General features: G+C 40.9%; 1 protein-coding gene across 1 annotated transcript in view; it reads left to right on the top strand.

Annotated features, from left to right (window-relative positions):
* Nucleotides 1–1342: 1342 nt before the first annotated feature.
* PLXNA2 (plexin A2) overlaps nucleotides 1343–20066 on the top strand; it is a 468647-nt gene continuing 449923 nt past the window's right edge. Inside the window, exon 1 of the mRNA XM_087929350.1 lies at nucleotides 1343–1759. The gene's annotated coding sequence lies outside the window, so the exon portion shown is untranslated. The remainder of the gene's footprint in view (nucleotides 1760–20066) is intronic.

Here is a 20066-nt window from a genome sequence, read left to right on the forward strand (position 1 = left end):
AACATAGACACTGTGTTGTTGGTTGGTGTTTTTTTTTTCCACGCCACTTTTCTAACTTATCGTACTGGTGACTTCTTTAATTTCTTGTCTTCCTCCCAGACACCTGCTCAACTAATTCGCTGCATTTTCAGAGAGATCAAGAGAAAATTGCTGTTTTCTGCTTTGGAAGAGTGAAGGAGAGATTATTACATTGTCCCCGCCTCCCTTCCCCAGCTCAGAAGTCTGCGCACCTCAATCTCAAAAAATCTCCTCACAGTACTTGTCGGCAGGTAGGATGGTAGGATATGACAAATTGTCAAGGCTCTGCCCAACAACCTCCTCTATTAGAAACTTCAACCCCTCCATTAAATAATTGCAACCCTCACCAGAGACTTTAATTAGAACGCGCAACAAGCAGGAAGGAAGGAAGCTGGGGGAGGGGGGGGGAAGGCAGGCAAGACTCCCGCGGGTATTCTTCGAAGGCGGCGATCCCACGCTCGCTCGCTTACTCGGGTGAAAGATGCAGTGGAACCCGGAGGCGCTGGCTTCCGAGTTTTAAACCCTCCGGGGACCAGAGGCAAGGGCGAGATTCCTTCCGCACCCTTTTCACTCCCTTGGACTTCCCATTGGCCGAATAAGACCCAGCCCTTCAAGAGCGGCCCAGCTGTGGGTACCTGGACACTCAGGTTGGGCGACGGGAGGTTACCCGCCCCTTTTACCTTTTTTCGGCCCTTTCCCCCTCCGACCGTCTCGACAGGTCGGCCTTTGGGTTGGCTTGGAGTTGGGGTTGCCTCTTTCTCCATCCCCTTCTAGCAAAGGCGCAAGTCTCTCTTTACCCCCCCGCCCCCATTTCCAAAGTAGCCGCTGTCGATGGATGGGCAAAGGGGCTCTTTCCTCTTAGCCCCTGGGGATCCCAACTGCTGGCGCGGACCTATTTTTAAACGGTCCCCTGCGCCCTCTCCCTCTGATACACACACACACACACTCATACGCGTTTGATTTCGCTTGGCTCTGACGTCGCCGGGAGTGGGAGCGGGAGACAGAGAAGAGAAAGTGGGGGGAGGCGAGACTGCAGCAAATTGGGGAAGGCCTGGCATGATCGAAAGGCTGGTTGGGGAAGGGTTAATCCGCTGTGACTGTATGTTAATGAGCAGCACGGCGATCCAAGGAGGCCGGCTTTAGCCGTCAGGCTGCTGGCGCTACCGCCGCCGCCGCTGCTCCCACCAGTGGGGGGCTGATGAGCGCCGTGCCAGTCTAGAGCCGAGGAAGGAGCGCAGAGCGGCTGTGGCGCTGGCAGCGAGCGAGCCAGCGAGCGGCAGGCAGAGGGAAAGGGTGGGAGGGGAGGGAGAGGGGGAACCAGCCCATCCACATCCCCGGAGGAAGCGGCGCTGGAAGGGAAGCCCGCGGGGACGGCAGCCAGCAAGGCAAGGCTCCTGGGAACTGCCGGTGCCAGGCAAGAGTCCGAAAGGCACCGGGTTGGGCAAAGCCTTCGCCAGTCCCAGCTAGAGCGCCGGCGGCCGGCGCCAGCAGCAGCTGCGCACGGAGGAGCTTCTTGGAGGCATGACGGACTGAAGGCAGGCAGGAGCAGCTGAACGACTTTAGGAATACCGATCGATGCCAGCCAGCGCTGGGGACTTGCGGTGGAGGATTTCAATGGTTTGGGGATCTGGGTGGATTACCGCTCCGTAATTCCGAGGCGGAGGAGGAAGAGGAGTGGGGAGGAGACGGGGCGCCTCCCCCCAAAAAGGAGCGCAACAAGAGAGTCCTCCTCCGAGCAGAGGTAAGTCTCTGGAGCCCGAAGCCCGGCCAGCCTTGGCATGTTGGGGCTTTCCTCCGAAACCTGCTCCCCGCTCGCTCTGCCAGCCTCGGGAGAGATACCGGGGGGTGAAGCTCGCCCCCCGATCCTTCTCTCCTCGACCTGTGGTTCTGGTTGTATTGTGTGATGAGCGTAGCGCCTGTCTAGAGCTGGCTGTGTGAGTCTGCTCCGGATGATGATGAATGGATGGATGGATGGATGAATTGAATATAGTCCTCTCCGAGGGCAGTCGGGAATCTAGACCCCCTCCAGCCAGTGTTATGACGCTTATTTCTGAGTACCGTTAGGACAAGCGCCCCGCTTGGCTTTTGGCGCTGTTCACCGGCAGTTTTCTAGCGCTGCAGGAGGAAGCGGTGGTGGTTGTTTTTTCGCGCCCCGCAGCCAGCATCCTGACCCAGGTGAGGGCTTTTCGGGTTCGCCGCTTTGCTACCAGACCGCCGCTGCTCCTCCATCCTAAATCCAGAGAGCTGCGCCTTCGTCAGAGCCCGCTTCCCATCTAAAGGTGGTGAGAACTGTAAAGGGGGAAGCAAACAGGTACAAGAAAGTTCCCAGAGAAAAAGAGCGCGCGAGCGCGTGGTTAGTTTTCAAGGGCTTTCACATGCCAGCCTTTCTGTCCTTAGGAAACCGTCGTTTTCCTAACCCAGAAGCTTCTCTTGGGAAGTAAATGAATCCGAACTATCCAGGAGGTTGTCCCAGGTTGGGTTGTGCATGTATTTTCTACAGAGCCCAGAATTATTGGCTTCCTAGTCAGCCTGCCACAGGGATCTGTCTTATCCCTGGACAGGGTGCATAATAGAGAGAACATTCAGTTCTGGCCTCTTTGCCCAGTTTGTCTCCTCTGCAGTGAAGGTTGCTTACAAAAATCTTTTTTGGAAAGCATGGATGGTTACCTCAGGGAGTTAAAAAGTAAAACAAAGTCCCCTTCCGCCTGAGCTTGATTCCTGGAGATTTACATGGATACATCCATGTACTTTTGTTGGCAAAATGGGAGCGTGAATGGCCATTGCCTTTTCTTCGATTGCCTTACTTCCCAGATAAGCATACAGCCCTTGATAGTTCCTCCATCCAAATGGTAACCAGAGTTGACCTTCCTTAGTTTTCCAAATTGCATGGCATGAAAATCTGCACATTCATAGGAACCTTAAACAGTGGAGGGTCGTTGATCCCTTTGGTGGCATGGATCAATACATGGATATAAAGCATTCTATGAAAGAAGACTGATTACACACCTATGTGCACATATGCATACCCAAGGTAATCTTGTATTTGCCTCCATTTCCCCAGGATTTGTGTAACTTGTGTCTTGATCAGTTCTGACTGTGGTTATGTCGTAATGGACTGGGCTGCTTAATTGTTATTGTTTTCCAGTGATAAGTCAATGACCTTCCTTTATTCTAGGATCAGGCAACTGAAAAATGTATATTGGAACACAGATGTCATTCAAACCAGAACATAATTATCTTAAACACTGTTTATCTTAAACAGTAGTTTTTTTTTTCCCTATGGGCAGCTGATTTTTTTTGTTCTTAGTGTAAATAACTTGAGGGTCATTTGCTTAACTGAATTAAAATCTCTCAGGTGAACCAGAAAGTAACATCTAGTTGAAGATAAAAGTGCAGTCAAAAGTTTTAAGGGCTTAAAATCAGCATATGGAAAAAGTTCTCCATTCTACCAATGTTCTCTGAATATTTATTTGAAGTGTCTTTCCATCCTACTTCAGCGCATTAGTAAAGTTCAAACAAATGAGAAATGCTTTTTAGAACCTTGAAATTATTTCTTATTTCTTACCCCTCACCTCCACCAACTCTACTTCCCTTGAGTATATCTAATCACCTCCTCCATTAGTCCTGTCCTCCCAATTTTTATAGAATATAAACAAGAAAAAGTATAAAGCAAGATGCGTACACTTCCAATGACTCTTTGGCTGGTGAGCAAATGTCTCCACCTGCCTTTGGCTCTTTGCTTCTGTTCTACTAAATCACCTTTTAATGCTGGACAAATTGTTTCTGAAAGCAACTAAATGAAAATAATATCTGTATTCGTTGCAATGGAGACACTTGGACCCAGTGGTGGGATTCAAATAATTTAACAACCGGTTCTCTGCCCTAATGATTTCTTCCAACAACCAGTTCAGCAAACTGCTCAGGAAGTTAACAACTGGTTCTCCCAAAGTGGTGCAAACTGGCTGAATCCCACCACTGCTTGGACCATAAAGCTTTCTGAACATATCAGCTTTGATGCTGAAGGGAACTTTCTGCTCCATTCAGAGTTTCAAGATTGCTTGAATGCTCTAAGAGATGTTACTAAGTGTTTCCCATTGCAATGTTTAGGAATTTGTGCAGATGCTGCTAGAAAGAAGTTATTGTTTTAAAGCCAGTGTACAGCACTTGAAAGCAGTGATAAAAGTTTATATTAGGATCAATCAACCCATTGCTATTATACCTGTATCTCAAGCATTGTGGGGAATGTGGGTGAATGATTTTTCTGGAATTCTGCAGTGACTCCCTAGATACTCTATTTGTCTTTTTTTTAAAATGTTTGCAATTGTTCAAAAGATTGACCTTCTCAAAAGGATGGCAGATTCTAGATGAAACAATGGATGTAAGTCCCCCATCCTTACTTTCCTTGCTTACCAATTCAGGGAAAGATATGGATCAATGTGTCTGTCCCAAAAGTTCACTGTCCCACTTTTCTTCTTTAGTCTTACTTTCTCTCTATCTTTCTCTCTCTCTGTCTCTCTCTGTCTCTCTCCATCTCAGCCTAAGAAATTGCACCAGTTGTAATGCTCCTGTTTCTCACCACCAAGTTTATTCCTTCTTTGGGGAATAAGCTTTCCCCCGTCTGCTGGTGTTGTAAGAACAAAGTGCAAAGCAGTGTCCCCAAATTGAGATGGGGTGCTCTTGAGACTGGCCCATTTTCTCTTTTGAAACATTACTGATTGTTCAACTAATCTTTATTTCATGGGCACTTTAGAAGAAACAGACACAGAGAGAAAAAGTTGAAGGCAGTGATACACTGAAAATTCACAGAAAAAGGTGCTGGCAGGAATATAATCACCTTTATTCTGCTGACATGAAATATTTATAGTTTGTAGCTGGTATGAGGATCTCTCCTTTTTCCTTTTGCTTCTCTCATCACTGTCATTTATTTACTTATTTAGTATAATTTTGCACTTGCTCAGTAAAATAATATTGAAACCATTTAAGAGGGGACTGTTCTTTCTGATACTTTCCCTCTCTGCCAGCTGTCTCTGCATGTAGCCACACACAGCTGTTTAGGTTCATAGCCAAGGGGTACAATGTACGTCTGTCCATCACTACAAATGGGAAAACCAGGAACTGTTAACGAAACTACTACACACATCATAGAGGCCAATGCATTGTGTTACCATCTGCTAACTAGAAATTATTCACAGTCATCTATTTAGCTGGCCAGAAGAAAGGAAACTCACCATGTCTTCTCTTCAGGTGCCTGTACAATCTTCAGATACAATCTTTCTGTCCAAAGATCGTATTTCCCTTTGAAGATTATGTTATTAATCCATTCAATTTGATTTTTCTTCTCTCTTTTTGCTCCTGCTTGTATCCTGCTCCCATCTACCGTCTTTACTTTAAACTTGCTCCCCTCCTCCCCAATAACCCTACCATTCAAATGGCAGTAAATATTTCATGGCTAATTAAACAAAAATGTGGTTTTCTAAATGTTACTCTCTTCACCACCATGTCACTTTTTTTTAAGAAGGAAAAGCTGAAGTTCATATATCAGAAGCAGTAGATTCTCAAAACTATCCAAGTTACATTATTTAGCTTAATATATGCTTCAAAGAATAATTGTCTAATATAACTTGAATCAGTTGAATAGATTAGTCATAACCCCATTTTACTGACTTCACTGAATCTGCTGTAAGCACAACTTTGGTTCAGATGTGATGCAGTGTTCATGAAAAAGGAAGCAAAGTGAAGATTCCCTGTTATAAGAAAAGTGACTGCTCAAAAGATTTAGCACATAGAGAGAGTCAAGACAGCATATGGTCTTTGTCAGGTATGGATTGCTGAGTATGGAAAATTCATGCAAGACAGCTAAAAATCTGTTCCGAAGTAAGATATCATTTAAAAAGCTTTCCACAACCTGGTGCTCTTTAATTTTTCTTCACCTCCGTTTGCTGTCCCATTGTGAGTTCCTTTCATAACTTTTTTTAAAACCTGCCAATTCACTAATGTATGAATAGTGGCTAGCAGTGATATGTTTTTAATTAAAAAAAAAACCCTATCAAAAACAGAATCCTTATCTTTAAGATACCCAAATTTCCTCCCTTCCCAGTACTTGACATCTTTCATTCTCTTTCGTAAAAGCTTTGAAATACGTCAGTGCCATTTTTCGCCACTAGAGGGGGACTCCTGCAGATTAAGGTTGATAAACAGTATTTTGCATGGAGCATGAAGGAAAACACCTGTCTGAAGAATCTGCTAAATTGGTGGGTCTTCCGTGTATCTTACAACACAGTGAGGTTTTTGCATCTGTACACACACTTGTGGGTCAAAAATGTGTAAGACATTTGACTTATTGTTTTGTGACACTCTAGCTATGAATGAAAATTGCATTACTGCAGGAGAAAACAATGGGGTGCATGACAAGTAGATATAGTAAATTGGTATTTTCCCCTCTGATCTCATTTTTAATTAGAATTTTTTATCCCACCTTTGTTCCTTTATAAGTAACAAACCTAATGCACCTTCCTCTTCCTATTTTGCCCGCAATAACAAACCTGTGTAGTGGGTTAAATTTACAGAGAGTGACTGGTCCAAGGTCATCCAGCTGACTTTATAAAAATGGGACTAGAAGTCACAGTCCCCTGATTTCCAGCTTGGTGCCATAAACACTAATCCTTCTAGTTTGTTTTCAGTCTCAAGCTTCCCCTGTGGTCCTTGTTCTCACAAATGATAGTGAAATTGTATTTGCAAAACTCAGAAATGTAGCAAGATGCAAACGTCTTTCTAATCCAGGATGATCTATTGTATCTTGTACTATGCTGTCTGCTGCTTGGCTTGAATTCTGCCCCATGCTTGTATTCTATTGGTCGGAAGAAGATTTGGCTGCTGTTGCTGTGTGATCATGCAAGCCAGGGATGGGGTTGCTGAGAAAGAAGTGGTCTCCCATGGTCTGATCTGATCTGGCCCAGATCATGTTTCAGCTTAATCTCTGCTTCTGCTTCTTCTTTTGGTGGAAACAGAATCAGGAGAGGGGGGACAGGCTGAAAATATGAAAAGAAAGATAAATGTATCAGGTTAGGAAAGTTTAATCCTCCTTTGCCATGGCTAAAATTACATTCAGAGCTGGAGATAAAAGGCATTGGAGTAATGTTATATATATATAAAAAAGACAGATCATCTTAAAAGGCAAAGTGATAGCGAGCCAAGTCAGACAAGCTATCAATCCATTGCTCTCACACAGAGGCATTTCCTGGGGAAAGAAGCAAATGAAGTACGTTGCCTGTTTTTCTCCTGCCTAATATTGCTGACATTCTGCAGTGGGGAGTGGGAGTGTGTGTGTGTGTGGTTGGGGAAGGATCTTGGCACAGAAACCAGGACCAGGTTGATATTTGCTTCTCTTCAGGATATTGGCATAGTCTCTGTGTAGGATAGAATCTTGAATAGGAGGTGCTCAATGACAACAGTTCTACAATCTGAGGTAAATTAGTCATACCAGGGATCACAAAAGTTGCTAGGGACCAGAGTTAGCTCACATACAACTCTACTCAAAAACATCAGGTGAAGTAAGTGGGAAGGACAAAACACAATAAGAGTGAAACTTTGGAATGTTGTCAGTGGTTTGTGTGGCTTAGGAGGTTAGTTCAAATAAAGTGATATGTTCATTAATTCAATTTATATTGTTATTATCCTCATCTTTGGGGGGGTGGGGGGGTTCTCTGCCAGTCTAGAGCCTGATATTTTTAGGATAAGCTTACTTAACATGTCACTCTTTCAGAAGTGTTAAGCTAAGTTACTAGAATCCTTAGTCAACATGCCAATAAGAATTGGAGCTATAATTCTAAAGATGTTGAAAGTGTTTAGATGTGATTGTCTTGGGCTTCCTTTATTACTATGTTCAGGCAACCTGTGAAGCTTACTTACTTCTTTGTACTTCCTAACCATTCTTAGGTGATGAAATTGATCTACTGTCAATCAAATGTATGGAAGCAAAATGGCACAGGATTGAAATTATCCATCCTGTTTTCTTTACTGAAATATAATATGATGGATTAATCATTAAGTAATCCTTTCCAAATTGGTGTTTGCCAGTATTTATTGTGTAACGTACTAAAACCTTCAACAGTTAAAAGGAAATGAATTGGAGGGCATCAGGTTGGGGAAGGCTGATTTAGAGCTCAATAGATTTCTATTTTTTGTGGTACCTCAGTTGAAATTAAAACAATATTCTAAGTGATTATTAGACTAAGTCGATAACTGATGTTGTCAGTTATGAGTACAAGATTTCATAACATCCCCTACAGACCAAACCAATCCCTGCTAAGCATTAATGAATTAACTTAATCAAAGTTATCTGTGGGTCACTCACAGTGGTGCAACTGAAATAATGATGGGTTTCCTTCATTTTCCTCCACTTTCTCTTTGTGCGTATGTGTGTGTATGTTCAATTAGAAGTAACGTTCTATATAAAGGGAGGAAAGATATTTATTTGCACAGTCATAATACTGTTTTTTATGGAAAAAAAACTAAGATCAGATATCCTTTTAAAAAAACCAAATATCCTTTTTTTGTAATTACCACATTTTGCAATTTTGGCAAAAAAAAATGCAGGGTAAAAATTATATTAAATAAATAAGGACTTGTGCTGTCTTTTACCTGATGTTTAATTCCATAGGCTGATTTCAGCCATAGAATGTTAGTCAAACACCTTCCAAAACTGGTTTTGGTAGAACTCAGTGCACATATAAGGCATCCTTCTGGTGACTGATAGAGAGCAGCTTGGTGAGCTTCAACTTACAGCCTTTGTGAAAAAGGCCTTTTGCTTTACTTGTAGTTTACATAGCACCACAACACCCTGGCAAACCAAAGGTTTGCCCTCGAACAGACAATATGGATCTTATCTCAGTCTTGTCCCAGCAATCTTGTGTTGTTCCTTTAATATCCAGAAAAATGCTGTTGCCCTGTTTATTCCATTATGGAATTAAAGCGTATAAAGTTTATGCTGGTCTTTCTATGCTCTGGGCAGTGTGTTCATATAACCAAGCCAGAATTCATCAGTCACTGGAAGATTTTTAGGAGATGGTGCTCCATCTTTCAGGGTATGTTAAATACATGACATTTAGTAGAGAAATAGCTTCCTCGAAATATAATCTTTCCCCTGTTAGTGAGGACAACACATTTGGTAGGTCAGCAGTATGACCCACAACAGACTATTGTTATCCTGATAATACAGTATATTGGTAGAGAAAAGGTTGAACGATGATAAAGATGCCTTAGAAGGAAAGCTTCCCACATCACTAAAATATTCACAGATAGAGCCTTTGGTTAGGACAACCCCAGTTAGATGGGTAGCAGTATGATTTGCTGTAACTTATTTGCTATGGTTGTGTTTTTATGAATGTAAGTCACATAGAATCTAAAGAATAAGTGGCATAAAAATAATATAAATAAATCCTCCATCTGCTTCACTAATTGGAGGTAAACTCCACTGAATTCAATGGGATTGGCTTCTGTGTAGATAGTTTCAGGTTTGCATTATATATCAGATTTCATGTGTGTGGCCACCAACAGCAACGGCAACAGCACACAGACTTATATCCCACTTCAGAGTGCTTTACAGCCCTCTCTAAGCAGTTTAAAAAGATTGCCCCCAACAATCTGAGTCCTGATTTTACTGACTTCAGAAGGATGGAAGGCTGAGTCAACCTTCATCTGTTGAGGATCAAACTCCTGGCTGTGAGATGAGTTTGCCTGCAATACTACATTTTAACCATGGTGCCACCATGGCAGTGGTGGTATGTTACTGGTTCGGACTGGTTCGGCTGAACCAGTAGTAAAACGAAAAAGCCTGCCATGATCAACTGAGAGGAAGAAAAAAATCCAGGACAATCAGAAGAGAGGAGAAAGAAGAGAGAAGCGCAGGATCAGCCCTCCCACCCGCCTCTGTGCTTTTCTCTTCTTTTTCCTCTCATCTGATTTGCGCTGCAGGCCTCAGCTGGTGTGTGGAAAGCTGTGTGCATTAGGTGCACACGCGTTAGGTGCCCATGCACACACGCAATCACAAAACCGTTAGTGGAACAGGTAGGAACATACTGCTGCACCAAAGTTATAAGGCATTTATAGTTACTAACTAATGATAATGCAACAACAGAACCTCTATCTGAAGATTTCAATTGAATTGATTCAATATAAAGGGAATGTGAAATGTTGGAGAACAAGAAAGCAAGCTAATATAGAATTTCTATCCCGCATGAAGCAAAAAAAAATGTGTTCATGTAGTTAATAAAGGAGAAGGCTTTCAAATGAGAAAAGAAGGTATATAGTCCTACCAAGTCCAACCTGATCCTCTTGAAAGCTGTGTTGTAAACACCCCTTGTTTTGAGCCTGGGGTAATGGCTGCAGCAAATCAGTAAGCAAACTATGCATCAAAAATGTCCATAATAACAACAATGCTTCCATTGCATGTTTACATTTATAAGTAAATCTTATCTCCTCCAAACTAGCAAAATGACATTTCAGGCTGATAGCTCCATTTTATTTGTCTCCTTTGTCTTGGGTGTGGCGGGCGGGGAGGGGAGAGAGCAGAAACACATTTATTAGATTTATAGATGTGACATGAAAAATGCCGCTCTGGTGCCTTCTTTATTTGCCTTCTTTATTTCCAAAAATACCTTTGAGCCCCATAATAAAATGATAGTCAGCTGCAACCGAGTGCTTCATTTGGCAGAATGATTACCTGGTCCAAATTAAAAAAAAAATGTAAAAGATAAGCAGGACTTAGAGGAAGTGTTCTGCAAGGGAGAAAAGACTTTCCCAGCACTTTTGCTTATGAATGGTCTTCCATGAACTTAACAGATGAATATCCCTGGTCACCTGGGAGTTTTGTGTAATTCGCATATCAGAAAGCATGTAATGATAGTGTAACTACTCATGGCTTAGACGCTGTGCCAATGTGACCACTATAAAATAATGAATGGTGTGGAACTATAAATTGATCCAGTAGGAGACAAGGAAATAGAAGTATGCTAAATGTAAGCAAATATTCTGAAGTCATGATGTAGGTTACCCAACGGGGTGTTTTTCATATGCATTAAAACTATAGCTTTTAAATTATGTTTGAAAAAAATGAAGGTGAATATATGTGACAGGATAATGTTTCAGGAACCAATCTGGGTCTCTAGAGAAGTTGTCTGAAGATGGGCTCCAGCACAAGTCCAAAAACTCGAAAGAGTGACTGACTCAGATTGGATTCAGACATGATGGCTTGGGAAAGTTAAATAATGTTATACATATTTATATATACCAGTTTGAAAGATGGTGCTAAATACTATATACACAAGAGGAACAGGTAAGTGAGTTGATTTGGTGGAAAATTCATACTATGCTGAAGGAACCTGAGAACAGAGATAACATGAATGTCATACAAGGAGAGAGAGAATGTGTGTGTGTGTGTGTGTGTGTGTGTGTGTGTGTGTGTGTGTGTGTGTGTGTGTGTGTGTGTGTGTGAAGAGAGAGAAATTTATGGTGAGTCACATGCTTAGAGAGACAGATCAGGAGAATAGATCAAGAACTAAACTAGAAATGAAAGTAAATGATTAGCTCAGTGAAAATTCAAAGATGGTGTTTTAAAAATCAGAACTGTACAGGCAGAACTGATTTAACAAATAATCAGAGTTGGAAAGGACCTTGTAGGTCATCTAATCCAAACCCCCACCCAAGTGGGAGACCCTACACCATTTCTGACAAATGGCAGTCCAATCTCTTCTTGAAAGTCTCAAGTGACGTTGAAAGTCTCAAGTGCATTATTTTTCCCATAACTGCTTTTGTATGTTGTATCTATTAGATCTGATATCCTATCAAAGTATGGCTCATTTTTCAGGACATATCACCTTAGGTGAACCCAACAGTTATATTTTGTTATTTCTGGTCTGAGGTTCAAACCAAGTGTGAGCAGTTCATGGAGAGGAAAGGGTCAGACAGATGCCTTCAAAATAATTGGGACCACAAAAGAATAGTTGGTGTGCTGATCAGCTTCTTTGGTGGCTAGTGGACAGGGCGGCACTGGAGATGACAGTGCCTTTAGGGCCTCGAGGCATTTGGAGGCAATGCCAATGTGTCATTCAGTGACAAAGTGGTTGCAGAAATCTAGACAGTGGCAGATACTCCCTGAAGCAGCAACATTTGGTGGCAGTGGTTTATTATAAATGCTGATAGGCTGCAGAACACTGCTTGGTGGGTCACATGTTGTGCAGTATGAACTCAACCAATTGATCAACTGGGGAACAGAGCTTGTTTTAAGATCACCTGGGAAATTCATGGCTGAAGTATGATTTGAACCAGTGAGTTGCTCGCAGCTTAACTCTTTATCATTATATTATTATATTATATTAATTTTTAATAACTGCTGGGAATATATCTTTAATATCTTCTCATATCCACTGAAAACATAAGAGAGCTAAACTCTCAGCCTCTACCATTTTCAGGAAGCTGAGAAAAACAGGAAACCTCTAGGAAGCAGTGCATATTCACAGACTGTTCTGAGGGCCAGGGTTCTCAAGGAAAGTATGTGCTAGTCATTTATTCAGAAATATCAGGCCTTGGTAGGAGACTCATTTTGGAACAGTTTATTCTGGGTGTTTCCAAGCATGATCTCTGAGAAATAAATGCCTCCAGGAAAAATCTTCTTGCTTGCTTGAGATAGCATATATTTACCTAGAAGTCATTTCCTTTTTTTTGTCATGAGGGAAGCTATGAAATTTAACAAACATTTATTTTGCTTTTTTATTCAGTTAACATCAACACTGAAAAATGGGAGAGTTTTTAAAAGACAACAGTTTTAAAATCCTTCCGTTTAAAAAGCCCCAATTGACCAGAATGTTGCATAATATGTAGCATCTTTTATCTGTATCTGTCAATCAGAATGTCTCATGGTCATGTGTCACTTATGATTGAATTATTTGTGCATTATTTATTCATTAGTTTTATACCCCATTTTTCCTCCACAAGCTCGGGAGAGCATAGATAGTATTTCCTGTTCTATTTTTCACATAATACCATGGGTAATAAGTTGAGTTGAGAGATTGTGGTTATTACAAAGTTAGATAGGTTCAAATGTGTCTTAATTCAACAGTTTAGCACACATGACCATGAGACAGATGTGCCTTCAAGTCAGTTTTGATTCCCGGAAACTACTTGGCAACTCCTGGCAACTCCCTGGTCTTTGTGGGGTTTTGGGGGGAACATTTTTTAGAAGTGGTTTGCCATTGCCTTCTTCTTGGGGCTGAGAGAGAGTGATTGGTCCAAAGTAACTATTAACCATACATCAAACTGACCATCTTAACAACTATAACAGAAGATAACCTTGATCTGGAAGAAAGATCGGGTTATTGAATGACACCAAGCAAAATCTGCTTTTTATTGATAAGCCCTCCAAGTAAAAAAAGCAATAGAACATTTGTATGTATTTTTACTGTCTTTGCCACAAAGGTGACAATTTTGAAAGGCAGGTGGTCACACTAACTGGACGAGCAGAAACAAAAGCTGGATTTCATTTTCTTACTGCTAACAAATCCATATTAAATTGCCTTCATCCAAAGCAATCTGTATCTTAAGTCCCAGACAAGCAGTTTCTGGGGAGATTAAAAAGCAAATGTGTTATCCATAGTGGTTTTATTTACAGTTACCTTAGTTACAGCCCAGTAACAGATTATCAGGTGGGAATAAGTTGTAAGAAAGTTTAACATGCTGTTAATTGGTAATTGCAGGCAGTAGACCATGGTGACTTTTAGATGTAACTTTCTTAGCCCTAAGGCTGTTTTGTCCTCTGTCCCTTTGGATGGGCAAGTCTTTCCTAACTATTGTGCCCAGAGCTTTGAAGAGGGAACATATGCTTCAGTCTAGGGCAGTGATGGCTAACCTTTCCCATGTTGCATGCCGAAAGTGCGCACATAATGCAATGCGTGTACAACACCCCCCCCCATCCCCTGCATATATGCACGTGTCTCCTGTGTGTGTGTCTCCCCCCGTGCATTTGCAGCAGATACCTGACAATCAGCTGGCTGGTGTGGGGTGCACACTCATGTGCAGTGGGGCTCTTGGGGTGACCTCTCTCTCGCATGCTAGCAGAAATGGCTCTGCATGTCACTTCTGGCACGTATATCATAGGTTTGCCATTATGGGTCTAGGGCCTTAATGTTTGGTCTTTATTAAGGTCATAATCCTGTGAATTTTTATCAAACCTCAGTTAATGCTTTTTACTATTAGCGCTATGGTATGTTTTGTGCTATTTGGTATATTTTCCCTTGACTTTGTTTTATCTCTTCCTTTCCATAGTCTAAACATTTCTATTTTTATTTAATGCATTTTGGGGGTTATTCAGATAACTTAATGCACTTTGAACCTAGAACTACACAGCAGTACTAACGGTTTTGCTGCAAATGAACTGTGGCTGTGCCCTTATGGATGTATAGAAGGGAAGAAACAGAAGTCACAGTATGCATCTTTTAACTTGCAGAAGGGATTAATTAAGATTCTTTCTGCTATGAGTTTTTATTACTAGTGGATCACTAAGCCATCTCAACACTCTTCCAGAGGTCTCAAGTGTAATAAATGATGCAGATCTTTTAAAATGCAAAAATATGTCCAGTACATCTGCATTACACTATTTATTCATATAGAGGGAACACATTTAGATAACATAAGTTGTCTTATAACCTAGCTGCATATATACCAAGAGGATCCCCTCTCCCCCTCTATAGCACAGCTTCAAACTACCCAGCCATAATTTTCTTTGATCTGCCATGTTATCCAAATGATTTTTTTTCCAACCAGAGCAAGTCAGATCTTATGCCGTGTCTATAACATTATGAAGAAGTTTCAAAAATGCAAAAATTGCCATGTTATAATCCTTCAATTGATTGTATAAATATAATTCTTTATTATGGAATATGTGTGGTTTTATACACTTCCTGGTTAACATGACTTTTTTTTCTTTTAAAACTTACAGAAGATTCTCACTTATGTGATATCCATCCCTCTCCAATTCCTAATGTTCTCAGTATAATGCCACCACCTGTCTAGGCAGAATGCATGCCCATGCCATCTTTAAACTGTGTAGCAATGGCGAAGAATCTGAAATTTCTTTGCAGTAAAAGAACAGTGTAGGAGTTCTTACTTGCTTGGCTGCTCTCCATGTAATAATGTTCTGATAGAAAGGTCCCTGCAACACAGCTTTTCAAAGCATAGAAATCACATGGCATAGACAATTCTAGTGCATCAGTTCCACCAAATAAATTTTCTGACTTAGAGATGGTCACAGATTGTGGCAGCTTCAGCTATAAAGCATCAAACCAATTCTCTGCAGTAAAGGGGGCTGCTGTTTAAAGACTCAGAAATTGGGGTAGAATGAAGTAAAAGGCCAATAAATATTTAAGCCCACCTACCATCCTGCCCCATAGACAAGTGCACTGGTTGATGTTTCCTTTTCACATACCACTCAGCTTCTGAAAAGAGGCAGTGATGAGTGGTTGTGTTTTCTTCCAAGCTTTTTCTTAGCAAGAATCTCAGCTTTTCAAAGCCTCTACCCAGCCTTTATTTTCAAATGTCTTATTGACATTCAGTGCACTTTTTTATTTTGGTTCCAAATGTAATATTCTATTGGAGCAGTTAAAAAATACCCTAGAAGCAGTTAAATCTATAAACTTTCTGTAAAAACAAAAGGAATTCTAGGGATTTATTGGAAAGTATTTGTGTTACTTTCATTAATACTTAAGCAAGCTGGTCACTGCCTGGAATGAGAGGCTGTATGGGAGTTCCTATATGTGAATTTAGAGAAATATAATCTATTTTCTGCATGGGAAGCATTACAGTGCTTTCTGAAACTTTCATCAGTCTCATAACAGTTACAAATGTAACACAGACTACATAACTGGTGAGGGTTATTGGACTGTATGTATGATATCACCATTAGCAAGTACACAAGGTTCATATCTGATCATGTTGTAGACTGATATTTTTATTTCATTTTCCAATCAATCTTTGGCACTCTGAATCAATGTTTGGTTATAAGTGTATGCACAAATGTTCATAAAAATACTAAATACGACAAGGTTATTCTATTTCTTTGCTTGATTGTTGTGCAGTAAAAGTAGGGCTCGGGTTTTACTGAAATAAGAAAGAGAATAGTTTCTGACTTGGTCTGAATTTAAGTATCAGGCAGGGCATAAGTCTTAATGTTGGAATCAGAGCACAGACCGATTCAGTATATGACTGCTGTGCAAAGCTCAGTCTGGAAAATGCATATAAGTCCTTCCTTCCTTCCTTCCTTCCTTCCTTCCTTCCTTCCTTCCTTCCTTCCTTCCTTCCTTCCTTCCTTCCTTCCTTCCTCCCTCCCTCCCTCCCTCCCTCCCTTCCTTCCCTCCCTCCCTCCCTCCCTCCTGTGAGTTTATTCCCACAGGAGTGCTACTCATCTCTCTTTTACGGAATCCTGTCTTTGTAGGGGAGGTAGGCAGGCATGCACTTCCTTACTCAATGCAACAATTTGAGTATGGCTATTTTTTCAAATCAGGAGGCTGAGTCTGTAAGAAATTGCCCCTTTTGTTTGAGAAATTAAACCAAATCCCAAATCTCAGGAGATATCCTTGGTCTAATATTTGCTTTAGAAGTCATGAGTCCTGGGAATATACAATCCTGTTCTCCATGAGAATGTGGCTATGAATCTGAAAAATGTTTCGACTTCTGTGGGTAACATTGCAGGTTCCCGGTTGGGTTTCTCCCTAGTGCTACGTGAATCAGAAAATGCTTTTTATAAGACAAAATAAGGACGATGCCTTATGTCCTGTGTTCACATGCCTGTATCTCAAATGGTTCTTATTAAGAGAGAGGAGGTCATCTTTCTTACCATGCCTTGTTATGCTCTCAGAGGAAAAAAAAAACGACTATAAAGTGGGAGAAGGAGGTGCTGGCAGGCTGTAAAATGGTACCAGCTTCAAGGCTGGCAGAATTTATTGACAATGTGTTTTACTGGGAGAGGAAAATTAAAAAACTTCTGGCAAACAGAATCAAGCCCACCATTGCCTCCTCATCCTAACTGTAGAATGTCTTCACCCAGTGTTCTCCCTGGGATATAAAGGATTGTTTTGCAAGAAACTATCTTCCAAGTCTTGCATCAGCAGATTGCATATGCCACATCATGCAGAGTTTACCTGGGCCTTCACAGAATGCCATTTTGTGATGCTCAATAACTAATAACGGAAGGGATAGGGATTCTCAGCTCACAACACATTGCTTCCAGGCAGGTTTTAATCCTAGCCATTTCTTTTCTGATCGTTAACTGCTGTGGATCAGAATGTTTTCACATCATCATTAACTCAGCCAATAAATGACTGTATGTTTGAAAACAAACATCCTCTAAAATGTCTGACATGAGTTCCTTCCTCTGTTTGTTTAAATTTGTTTTTAATGATGGAAAAAAATGTAAGAAGAAACCTGCAGTACACTGACTCATAACATGGCCATACTTCATTATTCCTTTTCATGTTTTTTTGCTAAGCAAAAAAATAAAATAAAAATCAGTGAACTGATAAGTAGGATATTTTGTCTCTTTCCCTTAGCTTCAGATTATTTTTTTGTTTGAAAGTTATTTCTTTATTGCCTCCACGATAGAAGACTTGAGATTTTATAACTTCTGATGTATATGTGTGCATTTGTATGCAAATACTGAATATCAGAACACATCTGCATTAAGAAATTTTCTTGGGAATTTCCAACTCTACTCAGTTACTTTTTTTGGAATGTAACCTAAATTTGTCTTTGACTATTGAAGAAGGAAAGAGTATTCTTCTCCCCTCCCATAATACATGCCTGTCCACATTCAGAAATCCTAGATCTGCTGGCTAAGCCTCCTTGGTCAATTACAGGCTACTTTTGATTAGTAACAGGATGGGAAAAGAGCTCCAGGAATTTTGGGACTAGGCAGGTTTTCCTGTGTTCCCATGAAAAAAGTCCTGTCAACAAATCAGGAGGTTTTGAAAGATTTATTTGCATTCCAGCTGATGCTGGATTCAGTTTTGAGGGTTGTGCAGAGGAAGGAAATGAATCACTTACTCTGCAGTCCAAAGTAACTTCGACATAAACTGTACAGAAGATTGACATGGAGCTAACTTTCTTAAACCAACTTTATTGCGAATGCAGTGCAGAAAATGATATTTCTGCTCAGGGCAGGACCATCAAAATACTTTTTGGTCTGAGTGCACTAATGTCCCCGTACACAATACAGGTAGTCCTTGACTTACAACCACAACTGAGCCCAAAATTTCTCTTGTGAAGCGAGACACATGTTAAGTGAGTTTTGTCCCATTTTATGACCTTCCTTGCCACAGTTGTTAAGTGAACCACTGCAGTTGATAAGTTAGTAACCCGGTTGTTAAATGAATCTGGCTGCCCCATTGATTTTGCTTGTCAAAAGGTTGCAAAAGGTAATTTACATGACCTTGGGACACAGGAACAGTCATAAGTATGAACCAATTGCCAAATATTTGAATTTTGATCTCATGATTGTGGGGTTGCTACAAAGGTCTAAAGGCAGAATATCAGCAGGTAGCCAGAATCTGTAAAGAAGTCAGGATAGCAAAGGCTCAGAATGAACAAAGACTTTCAACAAAAGTCAGAGATAATAAAAAAAAGGTTTCTTCCAACATATAAATAACAAGAAAAAAATCAAGGAAACAGTCAGTCCACTAAAGAGAGAAGATGGCAAGGAAGTAACAGGAAACAGAGAGAAAGCAGAACTACTTAACTCATTCTTTGCATCGATCTTCATGCAAAAAGAAACTATAGCTCAACACACCAAAAAATTAACTGTAAAAGACAGACCAAAAATAAAAGTTAAAATAAGCAAAAAAATAGTAAGAGAACACCTCTCTGATCTTGATGAATACAAATCACCAGGGCCTGATGAATTATCTCCCAGAGATTTAAGGGAGCTGGTAGAGGTCATCTCAGAACCACTGCACCATATCTTTCAAAAATCCTGGAGCACCAGGGAACTACCAGAGGACTGGAAAAGAGCTTATGTGGTTCCCATCTTCAAAAAAAGGAAAACAAACAGACCCAGGAAACTATAGACCAATCAGCCTAACATCAATACCCAGGAAGATACTGGAAAAGATAATAAAAAAAACAGATCTGTCAACATCTAGAAACAAGTAAAGTAATAACTAGCAGTCAGCATGGGTTTGTTAAGGATAGATCATGCCAAACCAATCTTATTTCATTCTTCAACACAGTGACTAAATTAGTAGACCAGCAAAATACTGTAGACATAATATATTTAGATTTCAGCAAGACATTCAACAAAGTAGACCACAATCTACTTCTTAGTAAGCTAGAAAAAAGTGGAATAGATAGCACCACCACTAGATGGATTCGCAACTGGCTGGCAAACCGTACTCAATGAATAGTCCTTAATGGGTCTACGTCTACATGGAGGGAAGCAAGCAGTGGGGTGCCACAAGGTTCCGCCTTAGGCCCAGTACTCTTCAATATCTTCATTAATGACTTAAATGAGGGAATAGAAGGGGAACTTACCAAATTTGCAGATGATACTAAGCTGTCAGGAATAGCTAACACCCAAGAAGATAGGCTCAAGATCCAGATGGATCTTGACAGACTAGAACACTGAACCGTATCTAACAAAATGAAATTCGATGTAGAGAAAAGTAAAGTCCCACACTTAGGCAAGAAAAACCAAAAGTACACATGTAGACTGGGTGAAACCAGGCTCAATAGCAGTAACTGTGAGAGTCTTAGTGAACAACCACCTAAATATGAGCCAGCAGTGAGCAGCAGCTGCCAAAAAAGCTAATGCAATCCTAAATTGCATTAACAGAGGGATACAATCAAGATCAAGTGAGGTACTAATACCACTCTATAAAGCCTTACTAAGACCACACCTAGAGTACTGCATCCAGTTTTGTTCACCACATTATAAAAAAGATGTTGAGACTCTAGAAAAAGTACAGAGAAGAGCAATCAGGATGATTAGGGGACTGGAGGCTAAAACATAC

This window comes from Pseudonaja textilis, chromosome 3 (genome assembly GCF_049901715.1).
Source record: "Pseudonaja textilis isolate UNSWEBS1 chromosome 3, rPseTex1.2, whole genome shotgun sequence".
Classification (NCBI taxonomy): Eukaryota; Metazoa; Chordata; class Lepidosauria; order Squamata; family Elapidae; genus Pseudonaja; species Pseudonaja textilis.